The sequence below is a fragment of the Anabrus simplex genome, chromosome X (assembly GCF_040414725.1).
Source record: "Anabrus simplex isolate iqAnaSimp1 chromosome X, ASM4041472v1, whole genome shotgun sequence".
Classification (NCBI taxonomy): Eukaryota; Metazoa; Arthropoda; class Insecta; order Orthoptera; family Tettigoniidae; genus Anabrus; species Anabrus simplex.
In genome coordinates this window covers 1,866,059-1,883,466 of record NC_090279.1, presented here as the reverse complement: position 1 = coordinate 1,883,466, position 17,408 = coordinate 1,866,059, and positions in this window count along the sequence as shown.

The following is a 17,408-nucleotide window of genomic DNA, read 5'->3' as shown; positions in this document are numbered from 1 at the left end:
ATCAGAAGTGTATGCGTAATTGATTTACTAGTGGCTCTGTGTGTTGTCAAAGAACTAACATTAACCTTTTTCAGGTGTAATCTGCATGAGTCTAAAATGATGTTGTCAGAAATGTATTCAAGAAGTACTAATTCACAGGAGAATATGGAGTGCTAAATCATGTACGAGTAGGTCCAGCTGAGATGATGGAGTGGTTACCGGGATGGATAACCTAAGCCAGTGATTCATATAACCCTGGCCATTCAAGTCAGTAACTGCTTTCCATTATAATGATGTCTTTTTACTGTGTGCACTTTATTTGATGCAACATGCATCTGTATTTTATTTTAGTTACTAGTTTCTTTAATGTAGGTAGTAATGTATATGTAGTACATGTTCTGAAGTAGTTCGCCAAAACGTAATAGTAATTACACCTCGAGCGGCGTGATATTATGTTATTTGGTATATAGGAATTCTCATATGCGTTTGGCGACTCGGCATTCGAAATGATACGACACCATGCGAGTGAATGAATGGTTATGTTAGTGGATGACTTCGACATCGCTTATATTGTGTTGTAGTGCCGTGATTACTGGAAGACACGAGCCTATGTATACATATGTAACAACATTAACATAGAATCAGCATATTTATCGCGAAGCTAACCTTGGTAATGCAGGTAAGTGACACAAATGTAGTAATGTTGTGAGTAATGACACTAGTGTGAATCAACGTGAGATAATAATAATAATGACAATGATGATGGTGTGAGTGTCAAATATATTAAGTACCTGCGATGATGGTGGTCATTGTGTTGATGAATAATTCAAGTGTATTAAGTGCTTGTGGTGGTAATAGTTATTATGATGATGAATAATAAAACATGGGGATGATATCGTGATATGCCACTGATGTGTGGGTTAGCTTACATAAAATTTAGTGGTTGAAATAATGAAAAGTGCTGTGCTGTGTGGATTATTTAATAAGATGGGAGGTGACAATGAAGATTTATCTTGATGTCGCTACATAGAACGTATTATTTAATTGCGTTATACCAGTGTGAAGTTAGATAAAGCAAAAAGAGGTGTAACGCTCGTATATAAGCTAATGCTGAAATTGTAATGCCCTGGTATAAGATGATGTTAAGGTTATAATACTCTTACATGATTGAATGCTGGGATCGTAATGTTGATATGTAAGTGTAGGCTAAGATGGTAAGGCAGATAATTATTAATTGCGATGAGATGTCGGTCACAATTCTCCTATCGATTATCGTTACGTTTCGGATGTCATATTCAAAATTTATGTCAATCATTAGGGTTTTTAGTCAGTATGACGGCGACGTGTTTGAGGCGTGCATAAGGCTTACCACGCGTACGGCTTCGAGGATATATGACGTGATATTAATAAGTTAGATGTTTACTTCATGGACATGGTAGTTTAGTAGATGTAGTAGAGATGTCGTATGTGGTTTTATTAACATTTGAGTGTATATATACTTGTCCTTATGCATATTATCTTTGATTATTTATTTTATGCATTAGCATTAAGGTAACATGATCCTCGAAGGCATGCGCGGGGATGGACGTATAATTATTGTCGCGTTGAGGCGAACCTCATCAGGACGTACGAGTTAGTTAAGGTGGTGATGATTATTTATTTTAATTAGGTTAGGCATCACATATAAAAAGACATTATTATCAGCTGAATTTGACATGAACGAGATTCTCCTATTGAAAATCAGACATCAAATCAAAACTGAAGGAATAAGAATACCTAAAACTTGTGGAGTAAAAGAAAGAACACGGTCATAATGGTAATTTTGCAGGTTTAGGCATGTTATTGAATAAATATAGATTTAGGTTTGGAATTTCAAATAGCTATTATAAAATGAGGAATGATCAATTTGAAATCACTGCATTATGTTGAATCGGGTATAAATTAATTAAATTACGACAGCCGTTTTATGTCATTACCAATTTGTTTTTCGGTAATATTTGAAATCTGGGTTATACTTTGGTTTCGTCTTAACTAGTAGGATCATTTATATTAATAAATATAATCCGATCCAGAATATCTCCATCTTTTCATTATAAAATAGATATACATGGCCTTACTTATGAAATTAATTCAAATTCCAAGATCATATTTGGTATAATCAATTTTAATTCAAGACAAGGTCTCGATTGTTACAAGCATGTCATAAATTATGAAAATAGGTGATGCAAACATAACGGCGATTGGCTTAGAAACTTTAATATAGAAATTTGATAATAAGCCGCCCGATAGGATTCCGAATCCAATTTTCCACCGTTGATGCGATTTCTATTCACCGGAACATATTAGCTAGCTGAGGCACATATAAAGTCCTGTGATCCTATGAAACAGCCCTACAACAATAAAAGAACCCGTCAAGACCCTGGGTGTAGAGTGCTCCCAATGCTAACCTATGGGGCAATGCCACGAGGAGGGCGTACTAGATCCATGCTAATTTCCTCTATTGCTTCCGAAACGTCTGTTGGTTTTGCATGGATATACAATTGTACGTTGCCAGCAAAAATGTGACATCTACAATGAGTCAGCTGTTTAGCTAAGTCATTGATATAGACAGAAAGTGGCAAGGGAGCTAGGGTTGACCCTTGTGTTACACCTTTTTTTACATATTGCCACGAAGAAAAGGTACCCTGATTGACGACACTTTGGTGACGTTCGCGTAAATAGGCTCCCATCCATTTCAGAGTACTGTAGGAGAACCCTAGGCGATAAAGTTTGGATAGGAGCAACCCATGGTCTACAGAGTCAAATGCTTTGCTGAAGTCCAACAATACTAGAATTGTCAGCTTTTGCTCATCAGTAGCCTCATCACTCACGCTTAATAAGGTAGTACATGTACTGTGATTTCGTCGGAAAGCTGACTAGTGTGAGTCTAGTATGTCGTGGTCGTTGAGATAGTTCGTGATTTGATTATGCACAATGTGTTCGAGTCCTTTGGCTGTTATAGACAGTATATTAATAGGTCTATAGTCACTGTTTAGTCTAGGAGATTTTGTTTTTTGTAAAGGATGTACCAAGGTCATTTTACAGACAGTTCGAAATACACTGTTTTGAAGGAAGAAGTTGTATATGAATGTCAATACTGGAATAATGGTGTCGATAATTTTCTTTATCATTATAATGCATATGTTGTCCACCCCTGTGGATTTGGTTTTAATTTGCAAGAAAAGCGCTTTCACTTGCAGAGGTGAGACATAACTACAATACAATTTGTCTCTGCCTATGCGTAGTGGGTTTGTAATTTGCACTCAAAAGATTTTCTTTTGCTTCTTCGTTTAACTGAACATGGGAAGACATTAAGTGATTATTGAATTCATCAACAGAAAACTCCAAATCGTCTACCTTGTTCGGTTTATTTAGTCCGAATTGTCGGATTGACTTCCATAAGGTCTTACGTGAGGTTTTATGAGGTCATGGGCGTACGATAGTCGAGCGTTTCTTACTGTATCAGCCATTTTAATACATAGTCATTTGTAATAAAGTTTTCCTCTGTCGGGTAATGTTTATATTTCCTATGAGCTGCATCCCGCTTGGCCATGATTACTTCTAATATTTTTTATCCACGGAGGAGTCTTTAAAGATGCGTGCTGTTCATGGAGGGGCGTGTTTGTCAAAAATGTGAAATATCATGTTATTGAAAGGGTTGACCATGTTGTCAATGTTAGTTGTATGAGTTATCTCCTGCCACAGCATCGAAATAGCGTCTTTCAATAATTTTTCGATGTCAATATGGCTATAGTCTCTGTAAGTCACATATTTAGGTTTATGTTTGGGGTATTGCAGTGCGTAAGACATAAAGATAATGTCATGGGCTGACAGTCCGGGAGGAGATATCTGGCCATGATGTAATACTCTGTCAGGGTTTTTCGTTACTATTACGTTCAGTAGTGTGTGTGAAGTTTTAGAGTGGTGAGTGGGAGAAAGTAGGAGGATGGCCATACCGCATGCCAGAAACATGTTCAATAGATGGGTAGTTTTGGAAGGATCTGAATCTAGAAGGTTTGTATTGAAGTCTCCCATCATTATAACATGTTTGTACATAGGTTCTGTTAAGATCTGTCTCTAAGTCATTCAAACGGTGAGCTTTAGGTGGCTTGTATACAGCACCTACTAAGCATTTCACAGTAGAGACCTGTATCTCTATGAACATGTACTCAGGTTTTCGCTCATACGATTGAGGAGACTGACAGATAATTTGAGGTATCAAGCACGAAGAGACAAAGCACAGATCCCACCTCTCCCTTTGCCAAGTCTCTCATTTCTCAGAAGGCAGTAGCCAGGTAATTCCAGATTCTTAGCCTGCTGTTTGACTTTGATCCAACTTTCACTGCATAAGATTATATCAAAGGACAGTAGTATGAAAATCGCTTTTAGTTCATGTATACGAGCTTGAGAAACTAAACTCTTTGCATTAAGGTGACATGTGAAGCGCGCTTTTATGTCTATTTAGGCCTGACTGGAGAATGTGTGTTGCAGCTTCAAGGAGTGGGGATTGGGTCAATGGACTAGCAGGTAGACAGGTTGAAGGGATGGATTGGGAAGGGGAAGTGTGACAAGGGAAAGTATTGCTATGGTCATAGGGAATACGGCTGTGGTATGCATTGCCAATTAGTAAAATAAAATTAACTGGAACACAGCATGCGACTATATCCTATGAATGGTCAGCAATTAACATATTTTAGAAAGTGAAATTGTCCGTAGTAGTAATAATATTAATAATAATAATAATGTGCAACAGCAGATTAGGCACACAGAATACACAAGTAGGAGCTTATTGTACGTAGTGTTGGTGTGAGATCTATGTGGACGTAATATGGAGGCCTAACTTAAGTTAGAACCAGTTAGGAAAATTAATAAAAAGGGTAAGTAGTTGGACAGGTGGTAGGATCAGAAGGGAGATAAGCAAATAGATATTTAGATAAATAGATAAATAAATACAGTAAATGGATAGATCAGTAGAGAGCTAGATACATAGATAAAGCTACTTGAAAAAACTAGGTTCTCAGCTGTGACTTATGTTGAAAGATGGGAGTGGACTCACATTGCCAAGTGATAAGACAGCACTGCAACAGAAGCTTATGCCATAGGAAGTTCCATTAACTGGCACACTCTTAATTTCATCCCGTCGGCATTTTTTGATTACGATGTCTCCTGAGTAAGTCAAAGTGTTTGTACAACCAAAATGCTGAATTGCCATTTTCAAGATGGACATTCTGATAGCCATTAGATCTTCATGGATTTTCGTGGATGAGCCTTTCAGTTTCCTTTTCCTAGTGAAGATATCCTGATATGAGCGATAGGACAAAAATTTCACTAGGATAGGTCTCATTTTCCCTGGTGATCGAGGTCCTGCTCCGTGACACCTATCAATGCCATTAAGTCTAACATCTACACCTACTGCTTTGCACATGTTCAGCACTGGGTCATCACAGCTTTCGTTCGAACATTCAGGGATGCCGAAAATTCTTACATTACTTCTGCTGTATTGCTCCAATGAATCACACTTGGCATCCCTATCCTTCTTCAGTTTGTGGATTTCTGTCTCCTTCTTATCAAGTTTTTAAGGTAACTCTGAAAGTGTTCTGATATTAAATTTTAAAATTTTTTCAAGTTCTTTTATGACCACTTCTGTTATGCAGGTCAAAATGGCCTGCACAATATTTTCAAGGAAGCTGTCCGAATTAATGAAGTCGTCCACACACACTTCATGAGGCAGTGTATGTTGGCAGCACTGGTAGTGACTGGGCTTCCAACTCCATTGTTTCGGTGGGCCATTTTCATTACAGTGAAAATTTGGAACAAAAAGAAGATCAATACCGACAAAACATGTGGGTATATACAAATGTAACATTTCTGCAAGTTTTTATCACTTCCACTGCTGTATAACACCTTCAAATCACTTGATTACTGTGGAGCCTCATTCACTCTCGTCCGTCACCAAACATTTCAACAGATAGGTTAGAAACTATACATGGTGCGGCCTGAGCGGTGTCCTGATGCATTATACATTTACACAAGGTTTACCTACATCAGTACGTTTAATAATTGTAATAATAATAATAATAATAATAATAATAATAATAATAATAATAATAATAATGAGCACTAGAATGAGTATTAAGTTTCAGCGAATTTCACACTTTCCTGCATTCTTGTTGTTGTTGATGCTTGTTGTTTAAAGCGGCCTAACATCGAAGGTCATCGGCCCATTTCCTGCATTCAGTCAGTGTTTTTTGTCAGTATATACATTTTACGAGGTAGTGACTATCGCACATGTCATTTCAAAGTAAACAAGCAGTCATCCGTTGGGTTGTGGTATTTCGTCTATATGCAAATTTTGTTGTGGAAGCAATGTATTTAAGCGATTAGAAAATTGAGAACGCAATGTAGGCCTTGCCATTCCCCAACAACACAGAATATACAATAGTAAGCAGATCAAAACATTGAAAATTCGATCGATCAGTCGATCAATCATAGTCGCTACTGCTTGCTATAGCCTATCCATATAGCTACTGATGCTATTGGTTACTTCACATTCAAGATCACACTTGTTTTCTTTAATGTTTATTCAGATTTATTTACAATTTATTCCTGGCATAAAAGACATACCCAAGATTAATGTTATAAAAATTGAAACATGTGCTTCTATTAATGGATAAACATGGTATGACCATTTCAACTGGTAGAAGAACGAATTTCGAGACTTTTTTCTAAATTCCCTGTTATTTCCTGGATTTCCTGCTATTTATTGAATTCCCTGACATTCCCCGGTTTCCCGTATGGGCGAAACTCTGTTAAACCTGTATTTGGATGGTGAGGCCAGTCTTCTTTTTTTTTTTTTGTAGAAGTGAAAAGATGTTCATGAATGTGTGTTAATGTGTATGTCTTTACTAGCTGATGTGATAACCTCCTCCTGTCTTATTAGTCAAATGGGGACGCCCATGCTTGAGGTTGGCTACAGCTTCAATGTTGAAATCTACTATTGAGGGATGTGTGGTAAAGAATCTGTAACGAGAGGAGGGTAGGAAGATATTCAAGATTAGGAAATAAGGGTTAAATTTGACAAAAAACGCTGTGTATAAATTTACTTACCCCCTCGACCTTTCCGGTGTTAACTAGTTGCCTTTGCAGCATCAGAACAAATGACACTTGCACATCTTGTATTGTATCTGTGTGGCATTTAGGGAAAGGAGTGTGGCGGAGGAGAGGAGATGGGCGGAGCATTGAGCTTATGCAGTGTTGGCTGTAGGCTGAACATTTACACCGTTAATGGCAAAACTTCTTCGGAGCAGCTAAAGAAATCAAGGCTTTCTTGCAAAACAACCCTCAGAAAACCAACTCTTCACAAAACTGCAGGCATGAGACTGACATGGCATTTCATCCCTCCTGCAGCAACACACTTGGAAGCAGCTGTCAAGAGTCTGATATATCACCTCATTAGAGTGATGGATTCTTATCGCTTCACCAACAAAGAATGGACCACTCTCATAACACATACATCCTTTCACCAAACATCTTTTAGACATGCCTTAATTGTGTAAATTGGAATTTGTGAATTTAGACATGTCTTAATTGTGCAAATTGTCATTTGTGAAATTACAACAAGTCTCCTCATATTTATAACACACGTTCCTCTATGTAACACTTTGACTAGAGTGATCAGGATCGTGATTTTTATCCCTTAGGAATGAGATCATGGCTGATGATGCCCATGCAATGGGCAAAACATGTCTCCTTAAATTAGTATGACCAGATCAAAATCTTAATATTAAGAACCCAACGTGTACTGAATACATGGATTTCAATAAACTTTTGTAACATTGTTGAATTAATGTACATTTTAATACGGAAAAAGTCATGAGATTTGTGACATATAATTATCTGAGATTGTTGTAAACAACCCACGGAGTGAAATTAAAGTCCACTGTTTGTATCGGAGATGAACCCTGTATACAAATGTTAGACTAATGTTGTGTAGGAAACTATCAACTCATATAAAGACTATACATCCAATCATACATAAGGAAGGCCATCTTCTTGTTGGTGGAAGACTGCACAATACTCCAATACTAGTGGACTGGAAGAATTAGAAATTCTGCTTCATCTCACAAATATAATTATGATGGCAGAACACCTTTATCTACTTCATAATGGCACTCAACACACTGAGAGAAAAGTTTAGGATCTCATCAGCAAAGGGGACTGAAAGAAGCCACACTCATACACATCTCAATTGTTCTAAGTTGAATGCAGATAACTCAGAACAATTAATGCAAAATACACAAAAGGTGCCTCTAACCCTGACATACCCATTTGTTATAACTAGCATAGAGTATGCCTGCCCAATTCTAGTAACAAATCGTGTGAAATCGAACAAGACCAGACCGCCTATCTACCAAGGCTGTCTAAATAGACATGATACCTGATCTCACCACAACAACATTTCTCTCCGCACTTTATCAACTTAGTTCTCATAGAGGTCAACTCCTGAATATTTACAGCAATAAGGGAACAAACTTCTTTGGAGCAGCTACAGAAATCAAGGCTTTTCTACAAAACAACCCTCAGAAAACCTACTTTTCACACAACTGCAGGCATGGGACTCAAGTGGCATTTCATCCCTTCTGCAGCACCACACTGGAGGAATCTGGGAAGCAGTTGTCAAGAGTCTGATATATCAGCTCAGATGAGTGATGGGTTCTTATTGCTCCACCAACAAAGAAGGGACCATTATTACAACACATGCTCACATCCCCTCACCAAAGCTATATGATGACCCTTTTGACACTTCCTACCTAACAACATCCCATTTCCTTATAGGAGAGCCAATTACTTCACTCTCTGATCATGATTATACAACCTTGCCCTCAAGGCTATACTTTCAGCAGCTAACCCAGAACTCCCAGAAGAGATGTTGAAATGAATATCTCAATAAATGGGCAATGAAATATCCCATAGCAACATAGTCAAACTGAAAGAAGATGACACGAATGCTATGAAGTGGGCGATGACAGTGATCTAATGTGTATCCTGGTAATACCAATATAAATGGTCCGTTATTGGACATTTGGACGGACCATTTATATTGGTATTATAAATTTACTCATTCGGAACAAATGTTTGAGGTTCCCTATGGGAATCAACAATCAACATATCCTGCTAATGACGAATTCATTCACGTAACGAAAGTTCAGGTGAGTAACGGTGAACTTGCTAGCCTTATTCACAAACACTATCCCTTACGAACTACGAAACATAAAGACAAGATAACTCTTGAATCGCTTATCTATTCCTTGCATGTTGAAGTAATATTGTTCCGGGATTATCTGTGGAACGCAGAGAGGTGAAAAAAGGTGTCGGCTTTGAATGGGTCTATCTACGATATCAAAGATTAATTTAAACATTAAAATAAAGGTTATATTTCTTTTCAGATCTCAAACTTAACAAAAAATTTCACTAGGTGAAGGAACAAAATGTCAGATACAAAATAGCAAACAAAAATAGAAATGCAAGGGTTGGAAATTACAAGTTTTGAGCTTCTAGCTCCAATTTACAAGTTTACAACTTCACAAATGTTGTGTTTGTTTAGATAACGAGAGATATCTCCCAAGACACAGTTCAAGAGCACCTTGCTCCAAGGGTTACAAGTACAGCCTTCCGAAGGCCCCCTCAATATTACACCAATATCACGAAAGAGTTTACATGCTCTTTAAATTCAACCAAAGAGGCTATGCTCAAAACTTACAATTTCTTGCCTCTTAAGGCACAACGTACAATTTACAATTCCTTTACACAGGGGTATCTATTACCCATACTACTGGGCCTTTGTGGAAAAGAAGAACAGGATAAAATACTGGCCCAAACTCAAAATGTATGGAGCCGTACACTTGCGCTCCTTTAAAACCAAGATTTAATACCCTACTTGGGCTTATGGCCCGATGATGCAGAGGCTAGGGAATCCCACACTACTGAGGTGAATAGAAAAAGAAGATAATGAGTAATTTACACGAGGAAAAAAAGTTACAAAATCGTAGCCACCTCAAGATAAATTGAAGGAGAATTCGAGATGGTAAAGAATTCTCTATTAACCGATTTACAGTTTAAGTCTGTATGAAATTTTACATTAGCAGAAAGGAAGTTTACGTTATAGAAAACAGATGATTACATAGTTATATATAAGAACGCACCCCTTGGGTGAGTTTGCGGAAATAGATACAGAGAGAAAACTGGTGGCTTTTAACTGGGCTTACTTCCTGCCGAACAATTAGGCACACCGCCTCCTCTATTAACACACACACTCAGAAATTTGACGAGTTTAGACGAGGTAACTAGAAAAAGTCGCGGCATTTATACCCGAAGGGAGGGTTCGAGAAGGCATCGGACTAAATCCGACCACACCCTCTCAATTTATTGGATACTCAAGTAGATACAAGAAGCTTATGATTGGCCAAAAAATAAATACAGAAAATTTGTGATTGGCCAGACTCCAAAGCTGGCAGGATGAGAAGGAAGTGTTGCAAACCATGAACTATCAAAATACATGAAAGTCAATTTAGATGAGAAAACTTATAAACACAAGACTTCTTTAAATCATTAATTATTACACCTTGCACCAGAGTGCATGACTTCAGTTTTTTGTACGGACATCTATGGAGAAAAGTTCAAACTTCTAGATGTACACCAAAACAAAACAAAGAAATCCAGTCAGTTTAAGTAACTTTAAAATAAAATATTACTCAGTTATTCAGTAGTGACATCTTCTGATTACTACTTTATGCATTAGCAGTTTCAAGTTTTGTTCAATAGATAGTGTTCCTTAAGGCACTTCTATTAAATGTGCGGGGTTGAGGTGTACTTCCTGGTACAAATATAATAAGTCAAAATGGACTAGTAACACCACAGACCACGTTAGGGAGAATAACAATATTTTTCACTTCCCAAGAGATGGCTGCACTGTGTGTGGTATACAAGTGAATGCTGACAGTAAACAAGCATATAACCTACAACTTGTATGAACAAATTATCTAGAAATCAATTATTAATATAATCAATAAGATAACAAAGTTGTTTCATTTGGAATCAACAGGTAAAATATCATGTAACAGTAACAAAACAATGTGTCTTTTAGCTACTTTGTGTTCAAAACTATTTACAAATTCAAAAGTATTTGTAGGAATGATACCAGATCCCAAATAACATAGAAGAGAGGTCTTTGGAATAATCCTAACTGCTGCACAAATCATAACGCAAGATTGTGGAACAACTTGAAGGAAAAGTGAAAACTAGGTAAGTAAACAGTCAATCTCATAAAAAAGTATATTTTCTGTAGGACTATCAATCATGTGCCCTGAAATGAAGGATCAAACCCTGGTATCTGTTGAGCAATTTTCTACCCATTTCCATTTCCTGATGATGGCTTATCAAATTATGTACATTACCTCACGAGAGTTTTCCTGCGATGACCCTGGCTCTGTTAACTCTGATTTAACTTCTTCTTTCAGAGCTATCACTTCTGATACGTGTTCAAAATTTTTCTGTGGAAAATAAGATATATTAGGTATGCTCATAACACACATCTACAAATACTGTTACTAACAAATGAGTATGTTAATTCATTGACTTCCAGTATTACAGTTACTTTCAGAATTTCACTGATGTTTAAGGATGATTTCTGCCAGCAGAGAACTGTTATAACCAAAGGCTGTACGGAGAATGGTGTTACTATTCTTGCCCACTCCTTATGTCAGAGAAAGGATGAGATGGAGAACAAAATATAAAATGCAAACTATTTTCTAGCCATATCAGAAGATATAATACCAGGGATGGAATTGGGGCCATCTCACACAGAATTTGGAAGGAAGCAGCGATAGGCATAAACACTAAATTGTATGAACTGTTTTAATATGTACAATCATATCAATCAAATCATAAAAGTTGTGTGAACTAATTAGAAGCGTTACAACTGTTCTAAATAATTTTTTTGTTCTCAGCATACAGTTTGTTTATAGACAGATTAAAATACCTTGAAATAATGGAATCATATTCTCTACTCTGGTTTTGCTAAGATCACAGGGGCTACATAAACCATTAAGGCAGTTCTGTTTCAAACAGCATATATCAATGCTTCCAAGTTTAAAATGAAAAAAAATAAACATGAATGAAGCAGACTTATCACAGTCATATACCAGCAAAATATGTGATGTAGCCCAAAGGAAAAGCAACTAGAAATGAAATATTTTACTACTATAAGCATGTTATGTAGTGTTCTGTGAGGAGCTGAGGGGATGAGAACACCGTCAATGGAGAATCAGCAGTGTTGGAGTGTATATCTGCAGTTTCAGAAGATCCCTTATGATCTACGACAAAACATTTAAATTTTTCACTTGGATTCATAAAACCTTGTCAACAGTAAAGGGGGGAAGGGACTGTGAATGAAAGCTCATGTTTTAATATAAGTTAACCTACTACTAAAAGTGAATTAAAGTATCAAGTTCTACAATATACAAACTTAACGCATTCAATATAGAAGAGAACAGTAGCTGAACTAAGGAATGGATGAAAAGGATGAACAAAAAGGACAGGGAAATAATGAAAAAGAGGAAAGAAAAACTCTGTTTAATGTGCCTTAAGAGCCTTAAGAAATTCTTCTCAGAAATCCTGCATTCTAGAGCCCTTAGACATGGTTCTCTATATAACATAGGCTGACCTGCATTTGAGGAATAAAATGAGCTAATCACTACTCAGCCTTTTTGAATGAATTCAACGCCTGAGCAAAATACTTATTTTGAGATAAGTATATTCAGATTTTGAGCTATTTTATCCCTCACATGTCATAGGCAAATCTGCTCTTTCTTCAACACACATAATATCTTCCAGCACATTGTGGATGTGAGGGTAACACGGAATAATCACACCTGTGTTGACTTTTTGTTTAGCAGACTGGCGTATCGTCTCAAAAACACTAACGAATGATTTGTGATTTAACTTCTTCTACACTAATTATGGTAGGAGTAATCATTTTTAACATGTGGTGCTAATGGTGGTGCAGTACTGTAGGAGAATATTAGTTTTAAAATCAGTACAATGGGCCAACCATCCTCTATTATAATCGGAGGGGGAAAATAGAAGAGGTGCATTCCCTACAGGAAAGTTATTTAGATACTGACAGTAAAAAGTACAGACTAATCCAACCACAACCTTAAGTTCCTAAGAGTTGGCAGCTTTGTGTAGCATGTTGTGGTGTATTCCAAGACAAAGAAACAAAACAGAGTCATACTACACTTAGATGTCCATGCAGCAAATGGTGACTGCTGGTGTTAATATTGGGGAAGCACATAGTAAATTATACCTCTGTCAAACTTATTGAACTGCTAAGAGTAAGTTTCTATAATGTTATCTGGAATGAGACTTACAAGTGATGCATTTGTTGTTCCTTCAAGCCCGGCTGGTTCCTCTTTGATCTTTATTTCCAGGTCCATTTCGTACTACAACTGAAGTAGAAGGTACTGGGATCGTTGATTACTTCCAATGACCTTACACTGAAACATAAGCCAGAAAAATATATTACCTTGTTGATGTCATTGCTACTTATGTTGTTTGTCAACAGACTAAGCAACTAGCTTGTAATTTTACATGATCATCATATTATGATCATAATGAAGAACTCAAAATTTGATATGCCTGTTGATATTGTGATCATAGCTAAGGACCTCAAGTTTTCTATGACTGATACTTCGATCATAGCTAAAGGCGTCTAGTTTTACATGACTTCTAAAACAGTGATCACTTAAATAGGAAATATAAGTTAACATATCCGTCAATATCAAGATCATAGTCAAAGGACCCCTAGTATTATATGACACCATATATCATACAGTTTTGTATGGAACTGAAACCGCAACAAGATGACCTTTCTTATTAAAAATCCAATGCGCATCGCTTGTGATCGAAATGCACAAAACTTCTTGAAAATTCAGTGACTATTCCGTTTGCATATCACTCTGATCACCTGGGTCCATATCTTGAAATCTTCCTACAATTTATGAAAACCTATAACTTGTTTTCCAGTCATTGACCAGGTCAGGGATGGAATGAATGAAGAAGATAAAGGCTATTAGTATGATAGGGTCGCCACTCCCAAAGTGATTTATTAATGACTGATAGTTGCTATGAAATGAGAATGGAGAGTGTTGCTGGAATGAAAGATGACAGGGAAAACCGGAGTACCCGGAGAAAAACCTGTCCCGCCTCCGATTTGTCCGGCACAAATCTCACATGGAGTGACCGGGATTTGAACCACGGTATCCAGCGGTGAGAGGCCAACGCGCTGCCGTCTGAGCCACGGAGACTCCCTTCCTACAATTTATATCCTTTGCAATTAGCTTCAAAACTAACTGAACAAGATGACAACTCTTTGAGATTTGTTCTATCAAAATTTTCCTTCTCAGGATCAAATTCTCTCAAAACATTCTCCCCTCATCCAGCTGATTCACTATTTCTTTATTTGAGACATTTTCTATCAATCTGATAATCAAGAACTTCTGATATCATGGCCATTCAAAGGATTCAACTCTGTGTTTTCGGCACCAGTTATTATCCGTGTTTCACTTCCATATGGTGTCGTACTCCATATTGAGTGTAAACATAATTTTAAAATTTTTCAATCTGTGAACCTAACGAACGCGATGGAGAACAGATGGAAATTTAGGCTGGATTCAGTGATGATATTTATCAATATTTACAAGGCATGTGTTAGTGTACCATGGCACGTGATCTCCGATGCAATGATTAAAAAAAAGGGCAGGGAGAGGAGAACCAATTATAAAAGCCATGAAAGACAAGTGAGTAAGTAGTATGAATACTACGATGGGACAAACTATCTGGTTCAAAGTAGAAATAGGACTTCAAAAATGATGTGTTTTATCCCCTCCAATCTTCACTACAGTCATGGAAGAAATCCACAAAAGTATACAAACAACGGGAACCAAGAAGGCATCTCTGCAGATGACACAGTAATATGCGGAGAAGATGAAATGGAAGCACAAGAACAAGACACTGTATGGAATTAGGAGATAGAGGAATATGGAATGAAAATAAGTATGGAAAAGTGTATGATAGTAGTGGTGTCGAGAGGTAATAGAGAAGGAAGTGGGAATATTGAAGTAAATGGAAGACCATTAGAAGTTGTGGAAAAAGCTTCAAGTATTTGGGGAGAATAATTGCAGAAGATGGGAAAATAAATTAAGAAATTGGAAAGAGAATTGAACAAGCCAATGAGTTTTACTAATGTGTGAGATGTATAGTCTGTACCTGGGACGTCCGAAAGATATATGAGAAAATTTTGCACCCAATGTATTACAAAACAATTTTGACATATGCATCAGGCACATGGACAACAATAAAACATGATGAAAGCAGAATGCAAGAGGCCAAAATGAAATTCCCTAAGAGAAATAATAGGGAGGGCAAGAAGGGATAAAGTCAGAAACATAGACATCAGGGAGAGGATTGGATTCCCTGAACTGAAAGGCAAGATAGAGTCCCGTAAGCTAAAATGGTATGGACACATGATGAGAATGGAAGAGGATAGAGTACCAAAGTAATTATTTACAGAGAAAGTCATAAGAGAAAGACATCGGGGAATGCCCAGAAAAGGGTGAATGGATATGGAAAGGAGAGTACAGAGAAGAATGGAGTAAATGTAGAAAAAATATTCGAGGAAGGAAGGGAGTGGTAGAGAAAAACTGAGGAGGTACTTGATTCACATTTCAATGCAAAAGACTGGAAATGGAAAATGAAGAAAATTCTACTGATATGAAGACAAAAATTTATACAATTGTCCTATCAGCTCATTGCATTGAGCAATGCCATCAACAATTACTTAAGTGTCCTTTCTTTATTTTTCTGTGCATGTCACGTCTAATGACACAACCGAGTGGTGTTTACCAGAGCGCCCCTTGTAGGGAGTTCCATGTCAAACAATTGGTTTAAATGTTTAGCAGTTTCAATCAATCAATACTGATCTGCATTTAGGGCAGTCACCCAGGTGGCAGATTCCCTATCTGTTGTTTTACTAATCTTTTCTTAAATGATTTCAAAGAAACTGGAAATTTATTGAACATCTCCCTTGGTAAGTTATTCCAATCCCTAATTCCCCTTCCTATAAATAAATATTTGCCCCAGTCTGTACTCTTGAATTACAACTTCATCTTCATATTGTGATCTTTCCTACTTTTAAAGATGCCACTCAAACTTATTCGTCTACTAATGTCATTCCATTCCATCTCCCCGCTAACAGCTCCGAACGTACCACTTGTTACAAACCATCACTCTCATTTTGGTTCCATATTGAAAACAGCAAGCACACTTAGTTTACAAAAGGAGTATATTTATTACCCCGTCAATTCAATACAATTAATACCACGTTATGTGGTTAAATAAACATAGATGTTCAAAATTTTAAGGGGACATGTTCCGCCCTTCCCTTATTTGGCATCATCAGCCTTATTTAATCTTAAAACAAACATTATTTAGAGGACAATAATATTTATGTTTTCCAAAAATTGAACTGTGATGTCTTAAGGTTAAAAACACTAAGGAATAGTAGGTACAATGTATGATGTTGAGACATGACATATACAGCACATGTTAAAATAATTGTAAACAATTTTAAAATCTTTGTCCAAAAGCAAATTTGTGTCATATAAAATTCTAAAAACAACTCTCGTCTGGAACTGAAGTGGATCCTCTTCGTAAGAAAATTCGAGCATATGTTAGCTTGAGGCAATTGTCAATACAAGTCTTCAATTGAGTAGCTGGTTGAAACGTTGAGGCTGGATTTTGTTTATTTTTGCGAAGAGGAGCTAAAGAATATTGACCAGGAGAAGAGGCGAATGTTCCTAATTATCTTATTAAGTTGATTGATCCATAAATTATCGTAATATATAGTAATATAACCAATGCAAGGAAAGATGTTGTTGTGCTGGTTGAAGCTGCTTTTGAAACAAGTATATCTGGTATTTGACAGGTATGCTTGAATTTCTCGTGAAAGTGTATTCCCTCTAGAAGATGTAGACCATCGTGGAAAAGGATGTGCATATACCGTAATGAAACAAAGAAGAAAGACGTGTAACACGGTGTGTGTTTTACCTTCCCCTCAACATTCCGATCCTCCTCTACCACATCGATACAACACGAGGAGTAGGAACTCCAGACAGAACAACGCTGCTAATACACAAAGATATACATAGTTACGGCGAATGAGTAAGTACCCGTTTTACATAATACATAACTCTTGGATATTAACATACAATTAAAACACACACCGTCATACACGCCTTTCTGTTTGTTTGTTTCATTACAGTATAACCACATCC